This window comes from Ambystoma mexicanum, chromosome 6q, assembly GCF_040938575.1.
Source record: "Ambystoma mexicanum isolate Mex_15411 chromosome 6q, UKY_AmexF1_1, whole genome shotgun sequence".
Lineage (NCBI taxonomy): Eukaryota > Metazoa > Chordata > Amphibia > Caudata > Ambystomatidae > Ambystoma > Ambystoma mexicanum.
The window spans coordinates 1,671,658,153-1,671,679,635 of record NC_090937.1 but is presented as its reverse complement, the minus strand read 5'-3'; the positions used below and the strand labels follow the sequence as shown (position 1 = coordinate 1,671,679,635).

At 53.2% G+C, this 21,483-nt stretch overlaps 1 protein-coding gene across 1 annotated transcript in view; it reads left to right on the top strand.

Moving 5' to 3' along the window:
• The first annotated feature begins 18,725 nt into the window (after positions 1-18,725).
• Positions 18,726-21,483, top strand: part of LOC138517030 (zinc finger protein 850-like) — a 79,215-nt gene continuing 76,457 nt past the window's right edge. Inside the window, exon 1 of the mRNA XM_069632540.1 lies at positions 18,726-18,997. The gene's annotated coding sequence lies outside the window, so the exon portion shown is untranslated. The remainder of the gene's footprint in view (positions 18,998-21,483) is intronic.

The following is a 21,483-nucleotide window of genomic DNA, read 5'->3' as shown; positions in this document are numbered from 1 at the left end:
TCGACACCTGGGTGACACTGAAGAACAAGAGCCACAGCCGTTGAGCAAGTCCCAGTATGTGTTGACCTGTGAAGCGGAGGTGGATGGAAAACCTACCAGAGCCCTGATCGACGCTGGTAGTCTCCAGGTGGCTGTCACATCAGAACTGGTAGGTGAAATTTCACATCCCGACAGGAAGATCCCCATTAGGTGTGTACACGGCGATGTGAAGTCTTATCCCTCAAAAGAAATACAGATAAAGCTGGCTGGGAAAAGTATCGGGATAAGGGCTGCCGTATTACCAACGTTACCTGAGCCCTTGTTAGTGGGATCCGATGTACCTGATTTTTTGTGACTGATTAAGAATATAGAGAAGAGCTGGTTAGAAACTGCTCCATTTTACGACCAAGAAATCAATAGTTCTTCAAGTAAACAGAAAAAAAGTAAGTCAGACAAGAGAATCCTTAAACAAGAATGGAGAGCGAAGAATGTTTTACCCTTAGCAGTAGATTGGAAGTTAGATGAAGAAGAAGACATTTTTCGGATGGCACAGGAATTAGATCCGCTTTTAAGGTACGCCCGAGAACGTGCTTTACATCCTTCAACACGAAAGGGTCCTTAGTACGTAAAAGAGAATGGACTTTATTATCAAGTAACAAAGAATCAGGATGGTGATGACATTAAATAGTTACTGGTACCAAATAAGTTTTGTAACACTGTCCTGGAAGTAGCACATTTACAAGTTGGGGAAGGCCATCTAGGGACTGAGAAGACAACTCAGAAGATTTTATTAAGATTCTTTTGGCCAGGAGTCTATAATCAGATAGTCAAATTCTGTCAAAGTTGTGAGGAATGTCAAAGAAAGAACAGAGCTAACGTGGGGAAAGCACCCTTACAGTCTACGCCTCTAATTCTAGAACCATTTAGTCATATAGGCATCGATATGGTGGAACCCTTGGACCCTTCTGCAAGAGGACATAAATATATTCTAGTAATTGTAGATTACGCATCTCGATATCCTGAAGCCTTCCCACTAAAGTCCCCCAACACACAATAGATCTGCGATGTTATAATTCCTTTTATAAGTCGCGTGGGAATCCCCAAGGAAATCCGTAACAGATCGTGGAACAAATTTCCTCTCCAGTGTCCTTAAGCAAGTCTGTGAAATCTTGAAAATTGATCATTTGAAAACAGCAGTATATCATCCTAAAACCGATGGTTTAGTAGAAAGATACAATCAGACTATTAAACAGATGCTGAGGAAGACTGCTATGCCAGAGAAGTGAGATTGGGATAGAATCCTACCCTGGATCTTACTAACCCTTCGGAACACCCCTCAATCTTCAACTGGATACTCTCCTTTTAAGCTCCTTTTTGGAAGACCTGTATGAACTTTATTAGACATTCTAAAAGAGAATTGGGAGGAACAACCTGCATAAGAGATATCTTTGACAGAATACGCTTACCAGCTGAGAGAGAGAGAGAGAGAGAGAGAGAGTAGAGAAGTTACAAGCAATAGCTAAGGACAATCTGCTTCAGGCACAGCATAAACAGGAGAGATATTATAATCAGAAAACTCGTCTCAGAAGCTTTAACATTGGCGATCAGGTTTTGGTGCTGTTACCTACCTCTGGAACAAGATGCTGGCAGCCTGCAGGGGTCCGTACAAAATCGAAGAGGTTTTGGGGCTGCTGACATACAGGGTGAGACAACCTGGGAAGAGAATTCCATTACAGACCTATCACGTGAACCTACTTAAGAAGTGGGTAGAACCAGTGTGAGTTGTGGCCATGATTAATAGTAATGAATTGCAAGAAGAGCATTTACCACTGGTTGGAAAGGAGACTGGAATAGAGAGCCTGAATATTAATCAGGAATTGACTTTGAATCAAAAAAGGGGCCTATTGTTGTTGTTGGATAAATATTCAGAAATATTTTCTTCACTCCCTGGGAAGACCAACCTTGCCTTCCATCACATTACTACAAAGCCAGGATCCATTGTAAGACTGAGGCCATATAGAATTCCAGAAACAAAGATTCAGGCAATTAATCAAGAGGTGCAAGAAATGTTGGACTTGGGAGTAATTGAACCTTCCCACAGTGACTGGTGCTCACTGGTGGTCTTAGTACCCAAACCGGAGGGAAGTGTTCGGTTTTGTATGGATTTTAGAAAATTAAATGAAGTTTCAAAATGTGATGCCTATCCAATGCCTAGAATAGAAGATCTTCTTAACATTCTTGGGAAAGCAAAGCTTCTGACGACCAAAGATCTCACAAAAGGATATTGGCAAATACCCTTATACCCACCTGATAAAGAGAAGATGGAATTTGCTACCCCAACAGGACTATATCAGTTCACGGTTCTTCCTTTCGGTTTTCATGGTGCTCCAGCCACTTTCCAAAGATTAATGAACCGCATTATTAAGGGTCATGAACGATATACCGGTGCATACCTAGACGGCATCATAGTGTACAGTCAATTGTGGTCTGAACACCTCACTCAACTGGAAGCCATCCTGGATACACTAAAAAAGGCAGGCTTACACATAAATCCTAAAAAAAACATTCATGGCCAATGTTCACACCAAATACTTTGGGTATTATTTGGGGCAAGGAGTCATCAAGCCTCAGGAGGAGAAGTTAAAAGCAATCCACAAGCTGCAATTCCTGGGAAATCCCAGACAGGTCAGAGCATTCTTGGGGTTCGTGGGTTCCTATAGGAGGTTTATCCCACATTTTTCCTCATTGGCGGCTCCTTTAACAAATCTGCTAAAAAAATCTTCTACGACCAAGAAAGAATGGCAGACTGAGACGAACGAGAGGGCATTCAATTCCCTAAAAGAAACCTTAACAGATAAAGCCATAATGCATTGTCCAGACTATGGTTCCCCGTTCTTTTTACATACAGATGCCTCAGGAATTGGCCTGGGGGCAGTGCTGTTTCAAAACCAAGGAGAGGCGGAGCGGCCGATTTTATTCATAAGCAGTAAACTACTACCTCACGAATTACACTATGCAACTATAGAGAAAGAGTGTCTGGTTGTTAAATGGGCAATATAGACATTGAGGTTTTATCTACTTGGAAGGGAGTTTACATTGGTGACAGACCATGCTCCACTGGTATGGTTGGCACTGAACAAAGATACAAACCAAAGGGTTTTAAAATGGTTCCTTTCTCTCCAGCCCTTCTCTTTTAAAACTATACACCATTCGTGCCACTTGTTAGCCCAAGCCGATTTCTTATCACGTGCTAACACCCTTCCCGAGTGTAAGGGCCCAGAAGGGGGGTGGTGTGTAATGTGGGTAATGTTGCCTATTATAAGACTCAAGCAAAGGGTTAATGCTCACTGCCTCCCGAGTGAGGAAAGGGTAAAGGTGCTTTTACTTAACTAAGCTTGGCTCTTTGTTTTTTTCTGGTTGCTAGGAAACGCGAGACGTAGAAAAAGACGTCCATTACTGTTGGGCGTATTAGTTGGAGAGGGGAAAAGAGAAGCCGAAGTTAAATGTGCCGTTGCTCTAGTTCAGAAGATGACTGTTGTTAAAATAATAACCCAAGTTGGAAGTGTCTAGAGAAAGTGTTTTGTGACTCGTTTCATGACGAGAATCCTGAGCTGAAGGGAAAACAGGTAGCATCGAGTCAGAGAGAGAGAGAGAGACGCCCAACTATCTTCGTACCATAGACCTGAAGGGGGTGTGGACGAGCGAAGATGAAACGAGAGGGGTGGAAACAACAGCTGATCCGCTCCACCCATCGCTTCTTCAACCTCCACTCGGCAGCGGCCCTCGACAGCTGTCTGTCTCTCGACGGGGAGGCGGGGCCTGGCAGACGTGTGAAGGACACGGCCCCTCGACAGCTGTCTGTCTCTCGACGGGGAGGCGGGGCCTGGCAGACGTGTGAAGGACACGGCCCCTCGACAGCTGTCTGTCTCTCGACGGGGAGGCGGGGCCTGGCAGACGTGTGAAGGACACGGCCCCTCGACAGCTGTCTGTCTCTCGACTGGGAGGCGGGGCCTGGCAGACGTGTGAAGGACACGGCCCCTCGACAGCTGTCTGTCTCTCGACGGGGAGGCGGGGCCTGGCAGACGTGTGAAGGACACGGCCCCTCGACAGCTGTCTGTCTCTCGACGGGGAGGTGGGGCCTGGCAGACGTGTGAAGGACACGGCCCCTCGACAGCTGTCTGTCTCTCGACGGGGAGGCGGGGCCTGGCAGACGTGTGAAGGACACGGCCCCTCGACAGCTGTCTGTCTCTCGACGAGGAGGCGGGGCTTCGCAGACGTGTGAAGGACACAGCCCCTCGACAGCTGTCTGTCTCTCGACGGGGAGGCGGGGCCTGGCAGACGTGTGAAGGACACGGCCCCTCGACAGCGGCCTGGCAGACGTGTGAAGGACACGGCCCCTCGACAGCTGTCTGTCTCTCGACGGGGAGGCGGGGCTTGGCAGACGTGTGAAGGACACGGCCCCTCGACAGCTGTCTGTGAAGCCCTCGACGGGGAGGCGGGGCTTGGCAGACGTGTGAAGGACACGGCCCCTCGACAGCTGTCTGTCTCTCGACGGGGAGGCGGGGCCTGGCAGACGTGTGAAGGACACGGCCCCTCGACAGCTGTCTGTCTCTCGACGGGGAGGCGGGGCCTGGCAGACGTGTGAAGGACACGGCCCCTCGACAGCTGTCTGTCTCTCGACGGGGAGGCGGGGCCTGGCAGACGTGTGAAGGACACGGCCCCTCGACAGCTGTCTGTCTCTCGACGGGGAGGCGGGGCCTGGCAGACGTGTGAAGGACACGGCCCCTCGACAGCTGTCTGTCTCTCGACGGGGAGGCGGGGCCTGGCAGACGTGTGAAGGACACGGCCCCTCGACAGCTGTCTGTCTCTCGACGGGGAGGCGGGGCCTGGCAGACGTGTGAAGGACACGGCCCCTCGACAGCTGTCTGTCTCTCGACGGGGAGGCGGGGCCTGGCAGACGTGTGAAGGACACGGCCCCTCGACAGCTGTCTGTCTCTCGACGGGGAGGCGGGGCCTGGCAGACGTGTGAAGGACAAGGCCCCTCGACAGCTGTCTGTCTCTCGACGGGGAGACGGGGCCTGGCAGACGTGTGAAGGACACGGCCCCTCGACAGCTGTCTGTCTCTCGACGGGGAGGCGGGGCCTGGCAGACGTGTGAAGGACACGGCCCCTCGACAGCTGTCTGTCTCTCGACGGGGAGGCGGGGCCTGGCAGACGTGTGAAGGACACGGCCCCTCGACAGCTGTCTGTCTCTCGACGGGGAGGCGGGGCCTGGCAGACGTGTGAAGGACACGGCCCCTCGACAGCTGTCTGTCTCTCGACGAGGAGGCGGGGCTTCGCAGACGTGTGAAGGACACAGCCCCTCGACAGCTGTCTGTCTCTCGACGGGGAGGCGGGGCCTGGCAGACGTGTGAAGGACACGGCCCCTCGACAGCGGCCTGGCAGACGTGTGAAGGACACGGCCCCTCGACAGCTGTCTGTCTCTCGACGGGGAGGCGGGGCTTGGCAGACGTGTGAAGGACACGGCCCCTCGACAGCTGTCTGTGAAGCCCTCGACGGGGAGGCGGGGCTTGGCAGACGTGTGAAGGACACGGCCCCTCGACAGCTGTCTGTCTCTCGACGGGGAGGCGGGGCCTGGCAGACGTGTGAAGGACACGGCCCCTCGACAGCTGTCTGTCTCTCGACGGGGAGGCGGGGCCTGGCAGACGTGTGAAGGACACGGCCCCTCGACAGCTGTCTGTCTCTCGACGGGGAGGTGGGGCCTGGCAGACGTGTGAAGGACACGGCCCCTCGACAGCTGTCTGTCTCTCGACGGGGAGGCGGGGCCTGGCAGACGTGTGAAGGACACGGCCCCTCGACAGCTGTCTGTCTCTCGACGGGGAGGCGGGGCCTGGCAGACGTGTGAAGGACACGGCCCCTCGACAGCTGTCTGTCTCTCGACGGGGAGGCGGGGCCTGGCAGACGTGTGAAGGACACGGCCCCTCGACAGCTGTCTGTCTCTCGACGGGGAGACAGGGCCTGGCAGACGTGTGAAGGACACGGCCCCTCGACAGCTGTCTGTCTCTCGACGGGGAGGCGGGGCCTGGCAGACGTGTGAAGGACACGGCCCCTCGACAGCTGTCTGTCTCTCGACGGGGAGGCGGGGCCTGGCAGACGTGTGAAGGACACGGCCCCTCGACAGCTGTGGGCCTGGCATCATCAGCAACTCCACGGTGAAAAAGGAAAAGGAGACAGGGAGGCGGGTCTGTATATTGACTATGAGCGTGAGTAAATACCAACGCTCATTAAACGTGTTCTCGTAGTAGTCAAGGGAGAGTGGCTAAATGAGGAATGCATGGGCTTATGAAAGACTTATAAGGTGCTGACAGTGAAACGTTACAATAAAAGCACCAAAAAGGGTACATAGACAGAGAAAGGTATGAACATTTAAAAAGCTCACGTGAATAGGCAACACAAACTAGAGGAGTGCCTGTGCCAGTCTAAAGAGTGTCGAATCTAGAGAGGAAATACGGACTGGGAATCTTCCACTTATAAGAGACTCTGAATAGAAGGGTGGTCAGGAGAGAAGTTCAAGACCCTCAGATGGAGTGTTTCACATAGAAAGCCCGTAAAGAACCATCTGTGGCCGAGCAGAAGTGGGAAGGAGGCCTGGTCTAGGGATTTGACCAGATTGAAACCAAAATACGAAACTACAGTATCCTTTTTACTGGCTCATTCACATTTATTTATATTCCTTACCAACTTTTATGACTAAATAAAGTGATCTGTTGTCCCCAAATTGAAGTCTGCTTGTCTCTTATCCCCAACAAAACGTAACACTTTTCTGTAATATCACTGATGTCTCTATTTATGAAAATATTGGGGGACCCACACACCATTTGCCACCTACGTTCCCCCAAATTCTGGGGCTGGCTATGTATTGAATAGTCACTTGAGAATATGTATTGTCCTTTAAGAGATGCAAATGTACTGTAATAAGAAATAAGAGTGATGTGTACCACTGCATGCTGTGTAAAATAATGACTGACTGCAGCCGATGAGCTTGCTTTGGTGATGTGTGACACTGCATGCTGCGTGAAATAATGACTGCAGCCGATGAGCTTGCTTTGGTGGTGTGTGACACTGCATGCTGCGTGAAATAATGACTGCAGCCGATGAGCTTGCTTTGGTGGTGTGTGACACTGCATGCTGCGTGAAATAATGACTGCAGCCGATGAGCTTGCTTTGGTGATGTGTGACACTGCATGCTGCGTGAAATAATGACTGCAGCCGATGAGCTTGCTTTGGTGGTGTGTGACACTGCATGCTGCGTGAAATAATGACTGCAGCCGATGAGCTTGCTTTGGTGGTGTGTGACACTGCATGCTGCGTGAAATAATGACTGCAGCCGATGAGCTTGCTTTGGTGGTGTGTGACACTGCAGCCGATGAGCTTGCTTTGGTGGTGTGTGACACTGCATGCTGCGTGAAATAATGACTGCAGCCGATGAGCTTGCTTTGGTGGTGTGTGACACTGCATGCTGCGTGAAATAATGACTGCAGCCGATGAGCTTGCTTTGGTGGTGTGTGACACTGCATGCTGCGTGAAATAATGACTGCAGCCGATGAGCTTGCTTTGGTGGTGTGTGACACTGCATGCTGCGTGAAATAATGACTCCAGCGGATGAGCTTGCTTTGGTGGTGTGTGACACTGCATGCTGCGTGAAATAATGACTCCAGCGGATGAGCTTGCTTTGGTGGTGTGTGAGACTGCATGCTGCGTGAAATAATGACTCCAGCAGATGAGCTTGCTTTGGTGGTGTGTGACACTGCATGCTGCGTGAAATAATGACTCCAGCGGATGAGCTTGCTTTGGTGATGTGTGACACTGCATGCTGTGTGAAATAATGACTCCAGCTGATGAGCTTGCTTTGGTGATGTGTGACACTGCATGCTGCGTGAAATAATGACTGCAGCTGATGAGCTTGCTTTGGTGGTGTGTGACACTGCATGCTGCGTGAAATAATGACTCCAGCGTATGAGCTTGCTTTGGTGATGTGTGACACTGCATGCTGCGTGAAATAATGACTGCAGCTGATGAGCTTGCTTTGGTGGTGTGTGACACTGCATGCTGCGTGAAATAATGACTCCAGCCGATGAGCTTGCTTTGGTGGTGTGTGACACTGCATGCTGCGTGAAATAATGACTCCAGCCGATGAGCTTGCTTTGGTGGTGTGTGACACTGCATGCTGCGTGAAATAATGACTCCAGCCGATGAGCTTGCTTTGGTGATGTGTGACACTGCATGCTGCGTGAAATAATGACTGCAGCCGATGAGCTTGCTTTGGTGATGTGTGACACTGCATGCTGCGTGAAATAATGACTGCAGCCGATGAGCTTGCTGTGGTGGTGTGTGACACTGCATGCTGCGTGAAATAATGACTCCAGCGGATGAGCTTGCTTTGGTGGTGTGTGACACTGCATGCTGCGTGAAATAATGACTCCAGCCGATGAGCTTGCTTTGGTGGTGTGTGACACTGCATGCTGCGTGAAATAATGACTCCAGCCGATGAGCTTGCTTTGGTGATGTGTGACACTGCATGCTGCGTGAAATAATGACTGCCGCCGATGAGCTTGCTTTGGTGATGTGTGACACTGCATGCTGCGTGAAATAATGACTGCAGCCGATGAGCTTGCTTTGGTGGTGTGTGACACTGCATGCTGCGTGAAATAATGACTCCAGCGGATGAGCTTGCTTTGGTGGTGTGTGACACTGCATGCTGCGTGAAATAATGACTGCAGCTGATGAGCTTGCTTTGGTGGTGTGTGACACTGCATGCTGCGTGAAATAATGACTCCAGCGGATGAGCTTGCTTTGGTGGTGTGTGACACTGCATGCTGCGTGAAATAATGACTCCAGCGGATGAGCTTGCTTTGGTGGTGTGTGACACTGAATGCTGCGTGAAATAATGACTGCAGCGGATGAGCTTGCTTTGGTGATGTGTGACACTGCATCTGTGTGAAATAATGACTCCAGCCGATGAGCTTGCTTTGGTGATGTGTGACACTGCATGCTGCGTGAAATAATGACTCCAGCCGATGAGCTTGCTTTGGTGGTGTGTGACACTGCATGCTGCGTGAAATAATGACTCCAGCCGATGAGCTTGCTTTGGTGATGTGTGACACTGCATGCTGCATGAAATAATGACTGCCGCCGATGAGCTTGCTTTGGTGATGTGTGACACTGCATGCTGCGTGAAATAATGACTGCAGCCGATGAGCTTGCTTTGGTGGTGTGTGACACTGCATGCTGCGTGAAATAATGACTCCAGCGGATGAGCTTGCTTTGGTGGTGTGTGACACTGCATGCTGCGTGAAATAATGACTGCAGCTGATGAGCTTGCTTTGGTGGTGTGTGACACTGCATGCTGCGTGAAATAATGACTCCAGCGGATGAGCTTGCTTTGGTGGTGTGTGACACTGCATGCTGCGTGAAATAATGACTCCAGCGGATGAGCTTGCTTTGGTGGTGTGTGACACTGAATGCTGCGTGAAATAATGACTGCAGCGGATGAGCTTGCTTTGGTGATGTGTGACACTGCATCTGTGTGAAATAATGACTCCAGCCGATGAGCTTGCTTTGGTGATGTGTGACACTGCATGCTGCATGAAATAATGACTGCAGCCGATGAGCTTGCTTTGGTGGTGTGTGACACTGCATCTGCGTGAAATAATGACTCCAGCCGATGAGCTTGCTTCGGTGATGTGTGACACTGCATCTGCGTGAAATAATGACTCCAGCCGATGAGCTTGCTTCGGTAATGTGCAACACTGCATGCTGCATGAAATAATGACTCCAGCCGATGAGCTTGCTTCAGTAATGTGCAACACTGCATGCTGCATGAAATAATGAGTCCAGCCGATGAGCTTGCTTCGGTGGTGTGTGACACTGCATGCTGTGTGAAATAATGACTCCAGCCGATGAGCTTGCTTTGGTGGTGTGTGACACTGCATGCTGTGTGAAATAATGACTCCAGCGGATGAGCTTGCTTTGGTGATGTGTGACACTGCATCTGTGTGAAATAATGACTCCAGCCGATGAGCTTGCTTTGGTGATGTGTGACACTGCATGCTGCATCAAATAATGACTGCAGCCGATGAGCTTGCTTTGGTGGTGTGTGACACTGCATGCTGCGTGAAATAATGACTCCAGCGGATGAGCTTGCTTTGGTGGTGTGTGACACTGCATGCTGCGTGAAATAATGACTGCAGCGGATGAGCTTGCTTTGGTGGTGTGTGACACTGCATGCTGCGTGAAATAATGACTGCAGCTGATGAGCTTGCTTTGGTGGTGTGTGACACTGCATGCTGTGTGAAATAATGACTCTAGCGGATGAGCTTGCTTTGGTGATGTGTGACACCGCATGCTGCATGAAATAATGACTGCAGCTGATGAGCTTGCTTTGGTGGTGTGTGACACTGCATGCTGTGTGAAATAATGACTCCAGCGGATGAGCTTGCTTTGGTGGTGTGTGACACTGCATGCTGTGTGAAATAATGACTCCAGCGGATGAGCTTGCTTTGGTGATGTGTGACACTGCATCTGTGTGAAATAATGACTCCAGCCGATGAGCTTGCTTTGGTGATGTGTGACACTGCATGCTGCATGAAATAATGACTGCAGCTGATGAGCTTGCTTTGGTGGTGTGTGACACTGCATGCTGCGTGAAATAATGACTCCAGCGGATGAGCTTGCTTTGGTGGTGTGTGACACTGCATGCTGTGTGAAATAATGACTGCAGCTGATGAGCTTGCTTTGGTGGTGTGTGACACTGCATGCTGTGTGAAATAATGACTCCAGCGGATGAGCTTGCTTTGGTAATGTGTGACACTGCATGCTGCATGAAATAATGACTGCAGCTGATGAGCTTGCTTTGGTGGTGTGTGACACTGCATGCTGCGTGAAATAATGACTCCAGCCGATGAGCTTGCTTTGGTGATGTGTGACACTGCATCTGCGTGAAATAATGACTCCAGCCGATGAGCTTGCTTCGGTAATGTGCAACACTGCATGCTGCATGAAATAATGACTCCAGCCGATGAGCTTGCTTCTGTGATGTGTGACACTGCATCTGCGTGAAATAATGACTCCAGCCGATGAGCTTGCTTCATTGATGTGTGACACTGCATCTGCGTGAAATAATGACTCCAGCCGATGAGCTTGCTTCGATAATGTGCAACACTGCATGCTGCATGAAATAATGACTCCAGCCGATGAGCTTGCTTCAGTAATGAGCAACACTGCATGCTGCATGAAATAATGACTCCAGCCGATGAGCTTGCTTTGGTGATGTGTGACACTGCATGCTGCGTGAAACAATGACTCCAACGGATGACCTTGCTTCGGTGATGTGTGACACTGCATCTGCGTGAAATAATGACTCCAGCCGATGAGCTTGCTTCGGTAATGTGCAACACTGCATGCTGCATGAAATAATGATTCCAGCCGATGAGCTTGCTTTGGTGATGTGTGACACTGCATGCTGCGTGAAACAATGACTCCAACGGATGACCTTGCTTTGGTGATGTGTGACACTGCATGCTGCGTGAAATAATGCCTCCAGCTTGCTTTGGTTTTCATTCACTGTCATCAAGTCAATGATTCTGTTTTAAACACCAAAGGACCTGTGTTAAGACACATATTATTGTGCACGCTGCTACTGCAATATTCCAATGAGGGTGGGGAAATAAAGCTATAATCCTAACCGTTTTGCTCAACCTGTTTATTTTACTGAGTAATATATTGTCAGGGTAGTTTATAAAATGTGCATACTTTTCAAAGCACTTCTATGTATCTATTATTTAGGTTTCAAAACCCCAAAACCTACTTATGTGAAATAAAGCTGTGAAGATATGGGGACAAGTGCTTACATTGCAAACTAGGCATAATTTGTGTGTTATACTGGGTGTGGCGCTGCCCGATGACTGGGTGCGCACGCGGCGACATGACGTTGCACGCCGCCGCGTGCAACATAAATAAACGGGGCGTTCCCAGCCGCGACAGAGCGACAGGGAAGCCCGAACCGAGAGGACGTCACTGGCTGAGTCCTTCGGGGTTGGGGGCTTACGGAAGGCGCCTGGGGGGTCCCGACCAACCCCCAACAGTGGCAACGAGTGGGGGAAACAATGCCTGGGCCCGGCGGTGACTTGACCGGCAATTTTTTTATATTTGCAGCAAGGTCGCCTTGAGACTTCGCTCCGGCCCGCAGGCCGTGCGTTACCCACGCGGCTGGTGGCCATTTTGTGAATCAGGCCGTGAAACTTCTCCGAGCTCCGGTTTGAGTTGAGAAGTGCATCCAGGCCTAATTTTTGGAAATCCTGCTAGCAGGCAGTGATAACTGCATGTGACTTTGCCCAGTTGGTGTTTTTGCATTTTCCTGGGTCTCCTACGTCGAGTGCAGGCAAGAAGGAGGGCTCCAATTGCTGGGCCTGCATAGCCCATATTTCTTTCTTGTCCTAATTTTTGGAACAGCTGGAAGCTGAGGCTTCTCTTCATCTTCTTCATCATCAGACTGGTGGCCCCACTGATCTTCTTCCTCTTCATCATCACAGAGGTGTGGTGCAGCAGTTGTTTTTTTTCAATGGTGCTGGCTGGAGGCATTTGGACTTGGTGTTTGAGTTGCGGCCCCTGTCCCTCACGCTGGGGGTGCCTGTGCGCTCGAACGAATGAGTGATACTGAGGACCAGGACGGAGCGGCGGTGCAGCGGCCTCCACGTGCGCCAGCAGCACCTCAAGGTTTGCTACCTCCAGTACAGCCGGCACAGCAGTCTCCAGGTGGTCAGGCAGGCCCTCAAGGTCCTCTACTTCCAGCACAGCCTGCGGCAGCACCTGTTGTTGAACAGATCCTCCCCGTTATGGCTCAGGTACGTGCATAGGTGGCTCTGCAGCCCATCCCGGAGTTTGATGTATCGGGCCTACCTTCCAGATTGGGGCCCAGATGGAGGAGGTGGGTGGACCGCCTGGACATGTACTTTCGGGCTGCCCAGGTGGTAGATGATGATACCCGGCTGGCAACCATGCTGTACTCGGCAGGTCCATCTGTCCAAGAGATGTTTGACTCGCTCCCGCCAGGGGATGGATCCTATGATCAGGCGAAGGCTGCTCTGCAGGCCTACTTCCTGCCTCTCGCCAATGCAGATTATGAAAGTTTTGTCATGCTCTCTGCCAAACAGAAAGACAATGAGACTCTGGACACTTTCTATGGGCACCTAAGGCATCTCTCGCTGGCCTGCGCTTGGGGTGATGCGGAGGACATGATCAGGACGATGCTGATCCAGGCTTGCTCGTCAGGCAAATTAAGGCGCCAGGTGCTAAGGGAGCCTGGAATTACACTTCAGCGCATCCTTGAACTGGGGAGGTGCCATGAGGTGTCGGAGGCGAGGGCTGTGAGAATGGAGGCCGGGTCGCGCCCCATCAAGACCGAAGAGGTATGTGCGATGTGGCGAGGTGGCAGGGGCACCTGAAGACCTGGCGGCAGTCCCCGGGATCGAGCTGGTAGGGCAGGAGAAATCTGCCAAAAATGTGGGTATGATCTGCCCCACCCTGCTGAGTGCCCTGCGGCTGGAAAGACCTGTGGACGGAGTGGGATGCCGGATTATTTCTCGAGGGTATGCAAAGCCACAATGCCAGTATTGGTACCGAGGGGCCCAATCGACAGGGTCGACCATCCAACGTCGCTCAGGTGGATCAGACTGAGGAGGATGCCCAGGTGGAGGAGGCTGAAGAAGAGGAGGAAGAGAATATCTTCTTTGTCTTGAGTGTGGGGATCCTGAGAAGTAAGAACAGGAGACAGCCAAGGTGCGTGGTTGAGGTGAACCGATCTCCAGTCACCGTCCTTGTGGACACTGGGGCGTCGGTGAATGTAACGGCCCGTGGACACTATGATGCCATGAACCAGCCCCCCAAACTGGCTGCTCCCAAGGCCCGCATTTTTGCCTTCGGTGGTGTTGACCCCATCCCTTTAGACGGTGTGTTCGTGGCAAAAGTAGAACATGAGGGCTCCCAAATCACAGCATGATTCTACGTGACACCAGTGAGCACCAACACGCTGCTCAGTTGTGCTGCAGCAGAGGCCCTCGGCATCGTCAGATTCGCATACTCTGTCTATTTGGAGGACATTAATGACTTGCTCGAAAGGTATGCTGCGCTGTTCAAGGGGATCGGGCAGATGGCCGGTGACCCTGTGAGGTTACACATTGATGAGTCAATGCAGCCCATTGCCCTGAAACATCGAAGGGTGCCGTTCCACCTCCGTGAACTTGTCGACAAGGACCTGGACAATTTGGTCAATCTTGGCATTATGGAAAAGGTGGAAGGCCCGACACCCTGGGTGTCCCCGATAGTGGTGGCACGGAAACCTAAACAACCCGATGCTGTGAGAATCTGCGTCGACATGAGGCTCCCAAACAAGGCCATGAAGAGAGAGGGGCACCTCACCCCGACGATTGACGACATCATTGGAGAGGTACAGGGCGCTCGTTTCTTTTAGAAACTGGACCTTCGAGCGGGCTATCACCAGGTTGTCCTCCACCCCGAGTCGAGGTACATTACCACCTTCACAACACACAGAGGGCTATACCACTACAAGAGACTAAGCTTTGGTGTGTCCTCGGCGGCGGAGGTGTTCCAGAACATTATTCGGGGCACCCTGGCTGATCTACAGGGCGTTTTGAACATAAGCGACGACATCCTGGTGTTTGCCAGAATGGAGGTAGACCATTTGAGGTGGTTGGCGAAGACGTTCGGGAGACTGCAGTCCTTGGGACTCACCCTCCACAAAGAGAAGTGTGAATTTCTCCGCCATCGATAGAATTCTTTGGTTTTATATTCAAAGAAGGGGGGGTGTCTCCTGATCCCCGGAAGGTGCAGGACATAAAGAAGGCGCAGCCTCCGGAGTCCGTATCCGAGGTGCGAAGCTTCATAGGCATGGTCACATACTGTGGACGATTCATAAAAAATCTGGCCTCCAGATCGCAACCGCTCAGGGCACTGACCAGGAAGGATGTCATCTGGAACTGGTGCCCGCTAAACAGGTGGCTTTTGATGACATAAAGGGTGCCCTGGCGGCTGAAGACACCATGTCCTTCTTCAATCCCGCGCTGCCTTCGGAGATCATCGTCGATGCCAGCCCATTCGGGCTGGGCACGGTGCTAACACAAATTGACAGTGGTGGGGGCGTCCGCCCGGTGGCATATGCCAGCAAGGCCCTGTCCGATGCGGAGCAGCGATACTCACAGATCGAGCGTGAGGCGCTGGCAGTACTGTGGGGATGCCGGTACCTCCGGCTCTACGTCCTTGGACGCCCGGTGACGGTGGTGACAGTCCACAAGCCGCTGCTTCCCATCCTAGCAGGGTCGTCATCCAAGCGACCGGCACACATTGAGTGGTGGATGCTCGCCCTTTTTGAGTATGGAGTCACCTGGGTATACCGGCCAGGGGTGAACAACGCTGCAGACTATCTCTCCAGACACCCTGGGGTGTACGCAGGCGAAGTCCAGGACACCTGCGCAGAAGAAGCAGAAGAGCACGTCCGGGTGGTGGTGGAGGCAGCCAAGCCAAACGCTATGCCTCTCCAGGAGCTGGTGGCAGCTGAAGGGCAAGATGAGTGCTTCCAGATCCTAAGACACTCGATGCAACAGGGCTCCTGGAAGTCGGTGCTGGAGGCTCTGGCGGGGCGCACCCAGGATGCCAGGACCGGACTTGAGCAACTATGGAAAGTCCGGGAGGAGTTATCATTCTCGACATCTGGCCTTCTGCTCCGCGGAGATCGGATTGTGGTCCCCCAGTTGAAGGTGGACGAGGTGATCGCTTTGGCTCACCGGCGTCATCAGGGTGCCGCCAAGACCAAGGAATGCCGACGGCTGAAGGTGTGGTTCCCCGAGCTAGAACGCAAGGTGGATGACTTCGTGGCGGCCTGTGTTTGGTGCTAGGCGGCATCTCCCCTGCAGCGGGAACCTGCAATAGAGACAATGCCGAGGGGGACGCACCCTTGAGAAATCGTTCATGCGGACTTTGGATCCACCACCATGGGCCTCCATTTCCTAGTTCTGGTTGACGAGTGATCTAGATACCCCGAGGTGGAGTTTGTGGACTCTGTGGCGTTTGAGCACGTCGTGGTGGCCGTGGAAAAGGTGTTTGCGGCCCATGGCTTCCCACGCACGCTGTGCTCGGACAACGGGGCACCATTCCAGAGCGAACGCTTCTCGGAGCTGATGGAGAGCTATGGGGTGGTGCACAGGAAAATCATGCCCCTCTGGCCCCGGGCCAATGGTGAAGCGGAACGGCTCATGAGGACTCTAAATAAGACCTTTAGAATCGCTCAGGGGCAGGGGCAGTCACTCCAGAGAGCCCTGTACCAGTTTCTGAGGGTGTACCACACCACGCCACATGCATCCACTGGAGTGGCCCCGGCTGAGGCATTTTTCAAGCGGTGTCCTCAGGGTTTGCTCCCGGAGGTAGGAGAGAAAGAACCTGGGGTGATCAATGACCAACAGGTCGAGATGGACCGGCGGCTGAGGATCGAGCAAGAGAACGCTCGGAGAGGGCTTCGCCCGCAGAGGCTGGAGCCTGGCGATGAGGTACTCATTCGGAATAGGCATCCCCATGGGAAGCTCTCCCTACCGTATGAACCGGAACCGCTGGATGTCGTCGCAGTCCGGGGATCCATGGTGACTGCATCGGACGGAAGGTCGGCGGTAACTCGCAATGTGAGTTTCTTCAAGAAACTGCGGGATCCAAGAACTGATCCACCTCCTGATCCAGACCCAGGAGAGATCCCTGAGGACGAAAGGGAAACACCCTGTCTGCCTGAGTCCCTGGCCAGGGGCATGCTCCTGGACAGATCACCCATGCCGGAGGTGAGCAGGAGGTACCCCCAGAGGGCTGGGCGAGGGAAACCTGCTCACCTCAGCGATTACGTGCTGGGTCACCTGGCTGTTTGTCCTGAGGATGAGGACTGTTAAGTAAGGGGACCCGGGTGGATGTCAATAAAGGGGTGTTTTGAACATGGGGTTTTCGTAAAGTGTTAAGGACTCATTTTGGTTTGGTTTGCAGTGTCTAGTGTTAGTATTGTTATTGTTCTCCTGGAAAAAGGAGTGTGGCGCTGTCCGATGACTGTGCGCGCACGCGACGGTGTGACTTTGTACGCCGCCGCGTGCAACATAAATAAACGGGGCGTTCCCGGCCGCGACAGAGCGACCAGGAAGCCCGAACCGAGAGGACGTCTCTGGCTGAGTCCTTCGGGGTTGGGGGTTTACGGAAGGAGCTGGGGGTTCCCGACCCAACCCCCAACACTGGGTAAATCGTTTGATCTCCCTTGTGGTTTATCTTGGAGCCCTTGGAAGTGATTCAGCTTTTACTATTTAAAAAACCTTAGTTGATCCATATATAATAGTGACTATTTGTCTATAGCCCATCACAAGGCTGTGGTTGGGTTAGTGATAAGAACTAATTGCTATTGTCCATGGTGGCCTACAGTATCAAACGCTGGAGTCACAATTTGCGTTCACTGCTGGCATAGTTGGCAAGATTATTGATTCGCGCCTTGATGCCCTTGGGCTGTTTGCCCAAGGGCTATATAAATATACATAAATAAAATTAAAATAAAATTCATTCCAATCTGTGGTTGCTTATCCAGTCCAGTGCTTAAAGTGGGCCGGGCCTGCCGGGGCCGGGCCCCGGCAGTCTCCAAAAAGTGGGACTAAGCAGGGGCCCTGCCGGGGCCCCCATCCTACTGCAACATTGGCGGGATGCATTATCCCGTCGCGGCCGCAGCGCGACGGGAGATGCGCCTGCAATGAAGTCAGGCAAGCTGACAGAAGTAGCAGCCAGCCACAGCGATGCTGTGACTGGCTGCCACTTCCGTCAGTCATAGTAACTGCATCTGGTGACCTCTCACGCGAGAGGTCACCAGAGGCAGTTACTGTCCCTTTGTTTCCCCAGGTCGCCGAGGCGTCTTTAACCCTCGGCGAACCTGGGGATTACTCGACATATTTCGAGGTTTATAAACGATGGCTTTGAAAGTACACATTTCAAGCCATCTTTTATAAAGCTTTGCTGACGGACAATTTTGTCCCTAGTTAAAGCTTTATAAAAGATGGCTTGAATTGTGTACTTTCAAAGCCATCTTTTATAAACCTGAAATGTTTAAAAAAGATGGCCTAAAAACTAGGCAAACCGTAGGGTATGCACACAAATATATATAAATGTTATATATTTGTGTGCGTACCTTACTATGGTTTGTGTACTTTGCAAGCCATCTTTTATAAACGTAGAAATAGTAAGGTACGCACACAAAGATATAACATTTATATATATTTGTGTGTATACCCTACGATTTGCGTACTTTTTAGGCCACGCCCCTCCCACAAGCCACGCCCCAAATGAAGACCTCCCCTCGATTTCTTACCCCACTTAAAGCCCTGATCCAGTCCATGTTTTCTCAGCATTCAGGGACTAGTACTAGTTCTACTTTTCCAGGTACAGATTGGAATGGATCATGTGGGCAACTCATGCCTCGTGAGGCTGCTAATGCCCCCCTAGTTCTTTGTTAGGAGTGGAGTGGAGGTGGGGGGGGGTCGCGTTGTGTCAGTCCTCTCTCTGTTGTCATCCTCGTGTTTGCCGCCTGATGGGCGTGGCCTGCTGCGATCGTGTGTTGAAGGGCGGTGGAGCATGTTCTGCAGGGAGGCGCTGTCAGAGGATGGTTACGCCCCTTTCTTCGCGGGCGCCTCCGCTCGGTGTTACAGTAAATACAGTCCCCGGTGAGCACGTGTCCCTCTCCGTGCACCCGGTGAGCTCGCGTTCCGCCCAGTGCGCACTGCGCATGTGCAGCACGGCATCCTCCTGCTCGGTTCCCCGGGGGAGGGCCGGGCTGCGCTCGCTGTGTCCGCGGCTTGTGTTGGGCCCTGCACCCCGGTCCCCTGGTCCAGGACGTAAGCCGGAGGAAGGCGCAGTGCACAGCGGGGTGCACGGAGCGTGCACAGGTACGGTGCCTGAGCCCTGCGGGAGGGAGAGGGCAGTGGGCAAGTGACGGGCGAAGAGGCCGAGGCGGCCTGACTCGAGAGACGCGGGGGCTGCGCAGGGGAGGGGGTGCAGAGGCCCTGGGGGCGGAGCGGGGCGGAGCGGGGGGGGGGGCACTGCACCCAGGAGGGAAGGATACAGAGAGGGGGAGGGGAGGATACAGAGAGGAGTGGAAGGCTGGGGAAGGAGGGGAGGATACAGAGAGGAGTGGAAGGCTGGGGAAGGAGGGGAGGATACAGAGAGGAGTGGAAGGCTGGGGAAGGAGGGGAGGATACAGAGAGGAGTGGAAGGCTGGGGAAGGAGGGGAGGATACAGAGAGGAGTGGAAGGCTGGGGAAGGAGGGGAGGATACAGAGAGGAGTGGAAGGCTGGGGAAGGAGGGGAGGATACAGAGAGGAGTGGAAGGCTGGGGAAGGAGGGGAGGATACAGAGAGGAGTGGAAGGCTGGGGAAGGAGGGGAGGATACAGAGAGGAGTGGAAGGCTGGGGAAGGAGGGGAGGATACAGAGAGGAGTGGAAGGCTGGGGAAGGAGGGGAGGATACAGAGAGGAGTGGAAGGCTGGGGAAGGAGAGGAGGATACAGAGAGGAGTGGAAGGCTGGGGAAGGAGGGGAGGATACAGAGAGGAGTGGAAGGCTGGGGAAGGAGGGGAGGATACAGAGAGGAGTGGAAGGCTGGGGAGTGGAAGGCTGGGGAAGGAGGGGAGGATACAGAGAGGAGTGGAAGGCTGGGGAAGGAGGGGAGGATACAGAGAGGAGTGGAAGGCTGGGGAAGGAGGGGAGGATACAGAGAGGAGTGGAAGGCTGGGGAAGGAGAGGAGGATACAGAGAGGAGTGGAAGGCTGGGGAAGGAGGGGAGGATACAGAGAGGAGTGGAAGGCTGGGGAAGGAGGGGAGGATACAGAGAGGAGTGGAAGGCTGGGGAAGGAGGGGAGGATACAGAGAGGAGTGGAAGGCTGGGGAAGGAGGGGAGGATACAGAGAGGAGTGGAAGGCTGGGGAAGCAGGGGAGGATACAGAGAGGAGGAGGGGAAGGAGGGGAGGATACAGAGAAGAGTGGAAGGCTGGGGAAGGAGGGGAGGATACAGAGAGGGGGAGTGGAGGATACAGAGAGGAGTGGAAGGCTGGGGAAGGAGGGGAGGATACAGAGAGGAGTGGAAGGCTGGGGAAGGAAGGGAGGATACAGAGAGGAGGGGAGGATACAGAGAGGAGGAGAGGAAGGCTAGGGGAGGATACAGAGAGGAAGGCCGGGGAAGGAGGGGAGGATACAGAGGGGGGGTGGTGGAAGGCTGGGGAAGGAGGGGAGGATACAGAGAGGAGGAGTGGAAGGAGGGGAGGATACAGAGAAGAGTGGAAGGCTGGGGAAGGAGGGGAGGATACAGAGAGGAGTGGAAGGCTGGGGAAGGAGGGGAGGATACAGAGAGGAGTGGAAGGCTGGGGAAGGAGGGGAGGATACAGAGAGGAGTGGAAGGCTGGGGAAGGAGGGGAGGATACAGAGAGGAGTGGAAGGCTGGGGAAGGAGGGGAGGATACAGAGAGGAGTGGAAGGCTGGGGAAGGAGGGGAGGATACAGAGAGGAGTGGAAGGCTGGGGAAGGAGGGGAGGATACAGAGAGGAGGAGGGGAAGGAGGGGAGGATACAGAGAAGAGTGGAAGGCTGGGGAAGGAGGGGAGGATACAGAGGGGGAGTGGAGGATACAGAGAGGAGTGGAAGGCTGGGGAAGGAGGGGAGGATACAGAGAGGAGTGGAAGGCTGGGGAAGGAAGGGAGGATACAGAGAGGAGGGGAGGATACAGAGAGGAGGGGAAGGCTGGGGAAGGAGGGGAGGATACAGAGAGGAGGAGTGGAAGGCTGGGGAAGGAGGGGAGGATACAGAGGAGTGGAAGGCTGGGGAAGGCGGGGAGGATACAGAGAAGAGGAGTGGAAGGCTGGGGAAGGAGGGGAGGATACAGAGAGGAGTGGAAGGCTGGGGAAGGAGGGGAGGATACAGAGAGGAGGAGGGGAAGGAGGGGAGGATACAGAGAAGAGTGGAAGGCTGGGGAAGGAGGGGAGGATACAGAGAGGAGGAGTGGAAGGCTGGGGAAGGAGGGGAGGATACAGAGAGGAGTGGAAGGCTGGGGAAGGAGGGGAGGATACAGAGAGAAGGAGGGGAGGATACAGAGAAGAGTGGAAGGCTGGGGAAGGAGGGGAGGATACAGAGAGGGGGAGTGGAGGATACAGAGAGGAGTGGAAGGCTGGGGAAGGAGGGGAGGATACAGAGAGGAGTGGAAGGCTGGGGAAGGAAGAGAGGATACAGAGAGGAGGGGAGGATACAGAGAGGAGGAGGGGAAGGCTGGGGAAGGAGGGGAGGATACAGAGAGGAGGAGTGGAAGGCTGGGGAAGGAGGGGAAGATACAGAGGAGTGGAAGGCTGGGGAAGGCGGGGAGGATACAGAGGAGGAGTGGAAGGCTGGGGAA